The sequence below is a fragment of the Ipomoea nil genome, unplaced genomic scaffold (genome assembly GCF_001879475.1).
Source record: "Ipomoea nil cultivar Tokyo-kokei standard unplaced genomic scaffold, Asagao_1.1 scaffold3162, whole genome shotgun sequence".
In the NCBI taxonomy this organism is placed as follows: Eukaryota; Viridiplantae; Streptophyta; class Magnoliopsida; order Solanales; family Convolvulaceae; genus Ipomoea; species Ipomoea nil.
The window spans coordinates 1478885-1488743 of record NW_017619590.1 but is presented as its reverse complement, the minus strand read 5'-3'; positions in this window follow the sequence as shown (position 1 = coordinate 1488743).

Below are 9859 nucleotides of genomic sequence, written 5' to 3'. Positions count from 1 at the left end.
AGAAAGATCTTGTAGAAGGTTTTGAGCCTTGGTTTAGAGCCTAGGAAGAGTTAAGTCTAGACTTTCCAAGTGTTTAAGTGTATTTTTGAGACCTCTAAGCGACCTTAAGAAGCTAAGTGTTAGGCTTAAGATTCTAGGTTGCACGGTGAGCTATGCGTTGCTTTCTGTCTTGCTTGCTTGCTTGCTCTTTTGGTAACCTTGTTGTTGTAGCAGAAGTGCGATGCCTCCTCGTCCTCGCGCTCGCTCCCCAGAGACCCCGACCAACGAGCAGCTCGCCCAGAATCTCCATCAGCTGACGCAGACGATGTAGTCTCTCAGTGAAGCTCTGTTGAACAACAATCAAGCTGCGCCGCCTCCGCCTCCGGTTGGGCACCGCGATGTGGGTCGTTTAGTGTCCGGGCATCGGCCGCCTTCCTTTGCTGGTGAAGAAGACCCTGTAGTCAGAGAAGAGTGGCTACGGGTGTTTGATAAGATTTTTACCGTGGTAGGCTGTCCCGAAGAGAGGAGAGTAGAACTGGCAACGTTCTACTTCTGCCAGGAAGCGGATTTGTGGTGGGTTCACGAGAGTCCGACCTTCCTTGAAGAGCCTGGGTTTGATTGGACCGCGCTCAAGGACAGAATGCGCGAAAGGTTCTACCGAGCGCATGTGCGAGCCGCCATGTTTGATGAGTTCCTTCATCTGCAGCAGGGACCTCTATCTGTGGTGGAGTACCACAAGAAGTTCCTAGAGCTGGTGCGCTTCGCGAGGGTGTTGGTGCCTACAGAGCTTGCCAAGGTTAAGCGTTCCGTTGCCGGTCTGAACTATGAGGCACGAAAAGCGTTGACGGTGAGTAGACCCAGTTCCCTCAAGGATGCGTATCTGTGTGCCGTGGATCTGTTTCGTGTTCAGTAGCTTCAGAAGAGTTCGCTTGAGTTGGCTAGGAAGAGAGTTGAGAGTGGAGGTTCTTTTGCTTTCAAGAAGCCCCGACCGAGTTTTCCGGCTAAAGTTGTGTCGTCTTCTTCTCAAGGACTAGTTAGGGTGGAGCCTCCGGTTCAAGCTAAGTTGGTTGGTTGTCGCTAGTGTGGGAAGGTGCATCCGGGCCAAGTTTGCTATGGCCAGGTGTTTAAGTGTTTTCGCTGTGGGGTTGCTGGTCTTAGAGTCGCGGAGTGTCCCCAGCTTGCCGGTCAGAGAGTGTTGCCACCACCCCCGGGAGCCGGAGGAGCACCAGGAGGGAGTTCAGGTCGCGGAGCTGGTGGAGCTAGGCCGCCTGGGAGAGTTTTCGTGATGGCGCGTTCGCAGGCGGAGTCGGAGGGTCTAGTGGAGGAGGAGTTAGCAGGTAACCCTTGTTTTTGTTGCCTTGGGTGTTATCTTGTATTTCGTAGTTGTCCTTGTTTGGCAATCCTTGGCATGCTTTCCTTGTTAGTTTTTCGTTGGATGCTTGGTATAGACTCTTTTCTTGCTAAGTGTTTTTCTTTAGTTGGTATCTTGTTTGTGGTAGCCATCTATCCTTGAGTTATCTTATGTGCAGCCCAATTCTTTCGCCTTTGGACTTGGTTGTTCTTACAACAATTCCTTGTGCTTTTCCCTAAATTTTCCAAGTATTTCTTTGATTTGGAAAATAGCAAATCCCTACCCAAAATCTTTCCTTGTGTAGCCTAAAAGTCAAGCCTAATGTTTAATTGTAGCCTTTGAGTTTCGAACCTTAGCCTATTTCTTTTCTACCCAACCTCTAAACTGCTTGAACCAAATATCTTTCTTGAAACTTAACCAATTTTAATTCCACCTAAACCTTAAAATCCCACTTTGTTCAAAATCCCCAAATTTAATCATCTTTTTCCCCAATCTCACCCAAATCCCTAATTTCTTTCCCCAAATTCTCTTCTCCTTTTTCCTTCTCCCTACCCGTGAGCTATCCAACACCACCCCACCCCGTCGCTCCTTCGCAACCCGCCACCACCAACCTGCCCGTCGCTGTTCGCCGCCGCCTCGCCGCCGGAGCTTCGCCGCCGCCGCCGCCGTTCTGCTGTGTCGTGTCGCCGAGCAGCGCACGAGAGAGAGAGAGAGAGAGAGAGAGAGGCAGTGTGAGTGAAGAAGGTCAAGTTTGGCAAGGAAAGCGGAATGGGTGGATACCCATTACTTTGTGCTTGAAGGTAAAGCTTTTGATCCAGAATCTTTTTCAAGTTCCTTGTTGGATTTGCTTAAGTTTCAAGGTTTGTTGGATGGGTTTCTCGCCATAAGGGCCGAGACTTACCCGAGTTTGGTGAAGGAGTTTTACCGTCACATGGTTGTGACGAAGGAAGGTGAAAGGCTTGAGATCACCTCTAAGGTGAGAGGTGTGAAGGTTGTGTTGTCTGAGAAGAGGTTAGCTCAGTTGTTGAGTTTGTCTGCTACCGGAGTGGCACAGTACAGTGGTCATTCTTGGATTAGTACGGATACCATGGGGTACCGTGACTATTTGAGTTATTTGTTTGGCCGTACGAGTGGTTTCACTCAAGCTTCGAGGCCGGAAATGAAGTGGTTGTCTGCGGAAGAAAGGATCTTGGTGATGTTGGTGTCAGATTGTTTGTTGCCTAACAACAACAAGAGCAGTTTGTTGGGTAAGTTGGAGTGTACCTTTGCTTTCTGTCTGAAGAATATGGTTAAGTTCAACCTGCCTGCTTTGATGATGCAACACATGGTGTTTTGCCGGGATCACAATCGGAAGAGTTTGCCGTATGGAATGGTGCTAAGTTGGATTTTGGTTAAGAAAGGTGTTAGTGTGGATGGTTGTCTCCCGAAGGCTGTTGGAAAGATGGTGTTGGATACCGCCAATCTCCGGAGTTGTAATCTGTTTCAGTTGGATAGTGGTGAGTACATCACGCTTGAAGAGGTTGCAAGGAAAGCACCTGTTGAGAGAGCAGAGTTAGCTGCCGGGCTTGGGATCCATGCCAGGAAGTTGAGCCTTGTAGTCCAGAGTTTGGGTGGTGACGAAGAAGTTGAGGAGGAAGCAGATCAGGAAGAAGAAGAAGGAGCACCGGAGACCGCCGAAGCTGAAGTAAGTGAATCAGACAGTGAGGAAAGCCGAAGAAGGAAAGAAGTTCGCACCAAGAGAGAGCAGGACGTCGTCTCTTTGCTTCGTCAGCAGAACAGTTTGATCGCCGAGGGCTTTGCGTTTGTGAAGTCTCAGTTTGTCGCAGTGCATCAGAGGCTGGATCAGATTGAAGCTAGTTCTAGTCACAGAGATGAAGCCGAAGAAGAAGAATCTGAAGAGGTCGAAGAGTCAAAGAGTGAGGAGTTCTAGTTGTGTTGTGGTAACCCCGTTCGCTTCTTCCTTGTTGTTTCTTAGCCGTTGTAGCTTGGTGTTAGGTTGTTGTGTGCTTTGTGTGCTTGCTTGTTTGGTTTGTTGCCTTGTTGTTTAGCTAGTTTGTTAGTTGGTGTTTGGGTTAGTTGTTGAGTTCTTGGTTGTTGGCTAGAAGTTGGTTGTTGTGTTGAGGGTAGAGTTCTTGATGCTCAATCTATCCGTTTGTTAACCCCTTGCCAATCCTTGAATTCGTAATGTCTTCTTCTTTGCTTTGGAACCTTGTGAGAACTTTTGGAGTTTTGACCAAAAGGGATATTCTTGAAATTTCTTGTCACAATTTTGTTTTCTTGTTACCTTCGTTTTAACTCGTTGTACCCAAGTTTCGAGGACGAAACTTCTTTGAAGGGGGAGAGGATGTGACACCCCAAAAATCCACACTCCAATCCATGAATTAATTGAGTAATTAATTCTATTTCTCTTGAGGAATTGATTCCTAAAATCCTGATTTTTAATACTCAAGGACAAGTATTTGACTAGTCAATCTTTAAGTTGTGTTGTACCTTGTGCTTTGAGAGGAGTTCCCTTGTTCCTTACACTTTCTAAGAGTTAGTAAGGGTATCCTTGTCTTTTCACCAAGAGCTAGTGTTGTAATCTAAACCTAGAAGACTTCTTCATTTCATTCCTTACAATTCCTAGAAAAATATCTCTACCTTCTCTCTAGAAAAGAAGAGTAGCTTGTTCTTCAAGCCAAGTGAGACCTTTGTCAAGATTCCAAGTTTTGCTTCGAAGATTCAATCTTTCACCTATTTGGGCATCTAGAAGGGTAAGATCTAAGCTTGTCTAGTCTTTTTGGTTCCATCTTAGTTGTCTTTTTCTTAAAGGTAGGATCTTTATGATCTTTTGGTTTGATGAAGTGGTTTTGGCTAGTGAGCTTAGTGGAGAGCTTGTTGTAGTGTAAGAGAAGTCTTTTGGTCTTCAAGAGGTAACCCATGCTCTACAAAACCTATTTTTCTTACCTATATATGATTTCTTGGACTCTACTTGTGTTTTGGCTATGAAATGTGAGTGTTTATGCATTTATCTTGTGATATTGCATATCTAGAGCTTGTGTTAAGGGTTCCTTTGTGCGATTGCTTGGCATGTTCCTTGGTTCAAGTCATTTTGTTGTGTTTGGTGAGATTTGGTGTGTTTTGGACTTGAATTTGTGTTTGGAGGAGAAAATCCCCGAAGGGATTTGTTGTGATACCGGGATGTTCCCGCGGGCGGAACGACGGGCGGGGTACCACCCGCCGGCCTACCCGCGGGTACAGCCTCGTGGGATATTGTTACCGCGAGCGGGACCACGGGTGGGGCGCAACCCGTGGGTCCACCCGCGGGTACATAGTTGTGGCGATGTCGGGATTTGTTCCCCGTGATTCGGTTGTCTTGGTGTTTGATCTTTTGGCTTCCCGATGTTCTTTTGTGGAACTATTTGAGTGTCTTCTTGATGTTTCGTAGGTCTAGAGCTATATGGTAGGTATCCATGTAGGATCTTTGGTGTCTTGATTCGTGTTAAGTGTTCAACATTGTGTTTCGTTGAACCAAGAGGTGTCTTGTGTGTTCCTCGGAACTATCTTGAGTTTCCCCGTTGATAAGCATGCTAATTTGTTGTCTTAATGCTAGCGTGTGTGTTGTTCGTACCTTCCGTTTGGTTGATGATAACTTGTGTTATTCATCGTTGTTGTTGTTGGGTTGTGACCCGTTCCTTGTTCGAGTGTGTTTCATACCTTCTTTGCAATCCGTTGATTGATTCGTGTGAGTGGTGGTGCATGTGTGCTCTACCTGGATTGCACGATTAGTGGTATGGGACGCTAGTCACCAAGTATTGCAGCGGTCTTCGTGGTGGCCGTGACGTGATTATGGAGCTGTGGCTGAGTCCACGTGATTGGGGGATAACATTGTGTTATCCGGGCATGTGTTGCCGTGATTGGTGGGTTTTCGTTGGTAGTTATAGGTGGGGGACGACGGGAAGCCAAAAGATCAAACACCGAGGCAACAAATCACAGGGAACAAATCACGAACCAACCGCCACCGTGTACCCCGCGGGTAGTGCCCCACCCGTGGTCCCGCCCGCGGGTACACTACCCACAAGGCACATGTTCCCCGCTGGTAGGCCGGCGGGTGGTGCCCCGCCCGTCGTTCCGCCCGCGGGTACATCCCTGTACAACAACAAATCCATTCGGGGATTTTCTTCTCCAAACACAACTTCATGTCCGAAACATGCCAAATCTCACCAAACACAACAAAATGACTTGAACCATGGAAAATGCCAAGCAATGGCACAAAGGAATCCTAAACAGAAGCTCTAGATATGCAATATCACAAGATAAATGCATAAACTCTCACTTTTCATAGCAAAACACAAATAGAAGCCAAGAAATCATATATAGGTAAGCAAAATAGGTTTTGTAGAGCATGTGTTACCTCTTGAAGACCAAAAGACTCCTCTTACACCACAACAAGCTCTCCACTAAGCTCACTAGCCAAACCCACTTCAAGATCAAACCAAAAGATCATAAAGATCCTACCTTTAAGAAAAAGACAACTAAGATGGAACCAAAAAGACTAGACAAGCTTAGATCTTACCTTTCTAGATGCCCAAATAGGTGAAAGATTGAATCTTGGAAGCAAAACTTGGAATCTTGACAAAAGTCTCACTTGGCTTGAAGAACAAGCTACTCTTATTTTCTAGAGAGAAGGTAGAGATATTTTTCTAGGAATTGTAAGGAATGAAAATGAAGAAGTCTTCTAGGTTTAGGTTACAAAACTAACTCTTGGTGAAAAAACAAGGCTACCATTACTAACTCTTAGAAAGTGTAAGGAACAAGGGAACTCCTCTCAAAGCACAAGGTACAACACAACTTAAAGATTGACTAGTCAAATTCTAGTCCTTGAGTATCAAAAAATTAGGATTTTAGGAATCAATTCCTCAAGAGAAATAGAATTAATTACTCAATTAATTCATGGATTGGAGTGTGGATTTCTGGGGTGTCACATCCTCTCCCCCTTCAAAGAAGTTTCGTCCCCGAAACTTGGGTACAACGAGTTAAAACGAAAGTAACGAGGAAACAAAATTGTGACAAGAAATTTCAAGAATATCCCTTTTGGTCAAAAACTCCAAAAGTTCTCACAAGGTTCCAAGGGAAAGAAGAAGACATTACGAATTCAAGGATTGGCAAGGGGTCAACAAACGGATAGATTGAGCATCAAGAACTCTAACCTCAACACAACAACCAACTTCTAGACAACAACCAAGAACTAACCCAAACACCAACTAACAAACTAGCTAAACAACAAGGCAACAAACAAAACAAGCAAGCACACAAAGCACACAACAACCTAACACCAAGCTACAACGGCTAAGAAACAACAAGGAAAAAGCGAACGGGGTTACCACAACACAACTAGAACTCCTCACTCTCCAATTCTTCGGCCTCTTCAGACTCTTCTTCTTCGGCTTCATCTCTGTGGCTTGAACTAGCTTCAATCTGATCCAGCCTCTGATGCACTGCGACAAATGGAGACCTCACAATCGCAAAGCCCTCAACGATCAGACTGTTCTGCTGACGAAGCAAAGTGACGACGTCCTGCTCTCTCTTGGTGCGAACTTCTTTCCTTCTCCGGCTTTCCTCACTGTCTGATTCACTTACTTCAGCTTCAGCGGTCTCCGGTGCTCCTTCTTCTTCTTCCTGATCCGCTTCATCCTCAACTTCTTCGTCACTACCCAGACTCTGGACTGCAAGGCTCAACTTCCTGGCATGGATCCCAAGCCCAGCAGCTAACTCTGCTCTCTCAACAGGTGCTTTCCTTGCAACCTCTTCAAGCGTGATGTACTCACCACTATCCAACTTCGGAGATTAGCAGTATCCAACACCATCTTTCCCACAGCCTTCGGGAGACAACCATCCACACTAACACCTTTCTTAACCAAAATCCAACTTAGCACCATGCCATACGGCAAACTCTTCCGGTTGTGATCCTGGCAAAACACCATGTGTTGCATCATCAAAGCAGGCAGGTTGAACTTAACCATATTCTTCAAACAGAAAGCAAAGGTACACTCCAACTTACCCAACAAACTGCTCTTGTTGTTGTTAGGCAACAAACAATCTGACACCAACATAGCCAAGATTCTTTGTTCCGCAGACAACCACTTCCTTTCCGGCCTCGAAGTTTGAGTGAAACCACTCGCACGGCCAAAGAGATAACTCAAATAGTCACGGTACCCCATGGTATCCGTACTAATCCAAGAATGACCACTGTACTGAGCCACTCCAGAAGCAGACAAACTCAACAACTGAGCTAACCTCTTCTCAGACAACACAACCTTCACACCTCTCACCTTAGAGGTGATCTCAAGCCTTTCACCTTCCTTCGTCACCACCATGTGACGGTAAAACTCCTTCACCAAACTCGGGTAAGTCTCGGCCCTTATGGCGAGAAACCAATCTAACAAACCTTGAAACTTAAGCAAATCCAACAAGGAACTTGAAAAAGATTCCGGATCAAAAGCTTTACCTTCACGCACAAGGTAATGGGCATCCACCCATTCCGCTTTCCTAGCCAAGCTGGACCTTCTAGGCATGGTAGGAGATGATCCAAAGCTCAACAAACAAAGCCCACAACCTTCCTTCTTCACACTCACGTTGCCTCTCTCTCTCTCTCTCGCGCTGCCCCGCGACGCGGCTACAGCAGATTGGCGGCGGCGGTGCGGCGAAGCTCTGGCGGTGGCGAGACGGTGGTGCGACGGGCAGATCGGTGGGGGGGGGGGGGGGGGTGGGATGGCTTCGGGTAGCTCACGGGTGGGGAGAAGGAAAAAGAAGAAGAGAATTTGGGGAAAGAAATTAGGGATTTGGGTGAGATTGGGGAAAAAGATAATTAAATTTGGGGATTTTGAACAAAGTGGGAATTTAAGGTTTAAAAGGAATTAAAATAGGTTAGGTTTCAAGAAAGATAATTGGCTTAAGTGGTTTAGAGGTCGGGTAGAAAAGAAATTGGCTAGTGTTTAAAACTCAAATGTTACAAAGAAACATTAAGCTTAACTTTTAGGCTACACAAGGAAAAAAATATTGGTAGGGATTTGCTATTTTTCCAAATCAAAGAATACTTGGAAAATTTAGGGAAAATCTCAAGGAATTGTTGTAAAAACAACCAAGTCCAAAGGTGAAAGAATTAGGCTAAGCACAAGATAACTCAAGAAAAGACTCTATACTAAGCATCCAACGAAAAACTAGCAAGGAAAGCATGCCAAGGATTGCCAAACAAAGACAACTACGAAACTCAAGGTAGCACCCAAGGCAACAAAGAACACAACGCTCTCGGGGACACAAGGATAGGCTCAAAATCAAGGGTTACCTGCTAACTCCTCCTCCACCAGACCCTCCGACTCCGCCTGCGAACGCGCCATCACGAAAACTCTACCAGGCGGCCTAGCTCCAACAGCTCCGTGACCTGAACTCCCTCCTGGTGCTCCTCCAGCTCTCGGGGGTGGCGGCAGCACTCTCTGACCGGCAAGCTGAGGACACTCCGCAACTCTATGACCAACAACCCCACAGCGAAAACACTTAAACGCCTGACCATAGCAAACTTGGCTCGGATGCACCTTCCCACACTTGCGACAACCAACCGACTTAGCTTGAACTGGAGGCTCCAACCAAACTGGTCCTTGAGAAGAAGATGACACAACTCTAGCCGGAAAACTCGGTCGGGGCTTCTTGAAAGCAAAAGAAGCTCCACTCTCAACTCTCTTCCATGCCAACTCAAGCGAACTCTTCTGAAGCTGCTGAACGCGAAACAGATCCGCGGCACACAGATACACATCCTTGAGAGAACTAGGCCTACTCACCGTCACGCTTTTCGTGCCTCATAATTCAGACGGGCAACGAAACGCTCAACCTTGGCAAGCTCTGTAGGCACCAACACCCTCGCGAAGCGCGCCAGCTCTAGGAACTTCTTGTGGTACTCTACCACAGATAGAGGTCCTTGCTGCAGATGAAGGAACTCATCAAACATGGCGGCTCGCACATGCGCTGGGTAGAACCTTTCGCGCATCCTGTCCTTGAGCGCGGTCCAATCAAACCCAGGCTCTTCAAGAAAGGCCGGACTCTCGTGAACCCACCACAGATCAGCTTCTTGGCAGAAGTAGAACGTTGCCAGTTCTACACTCCTCTCTTCGGGACAACCCACCATGGTAAAAATCTTATCAAACACCCGTAGCCACTCTTCAAGGACTACAGGGTCTTCTTCACCAGCAAAGGAAGGCGGCCAATGCCCGGACACTAAACGACCCACATCGCGGTGCCCAACCGGAGGCGGAGGCGGCGCAGCTTGATTGTTGTTCAACAGAGCTTCACTGAGAGACTGCATCGTCTGCGTCAACTGATGGAGATTCTGGGCGAGCTGCTCGTTGGTCGGGGTTTGTGGGGAGCGAGCGCGAGGACGAGGAGGCATCGCACTTCTGCTACAACAACAAGGTTACCAAAAGAACAAGCAAGCAAGCAAGACAAAAAGCAACACACAGCTCACCGCGCAACCTAGAATCCTAAGCCTAACACTTAGCT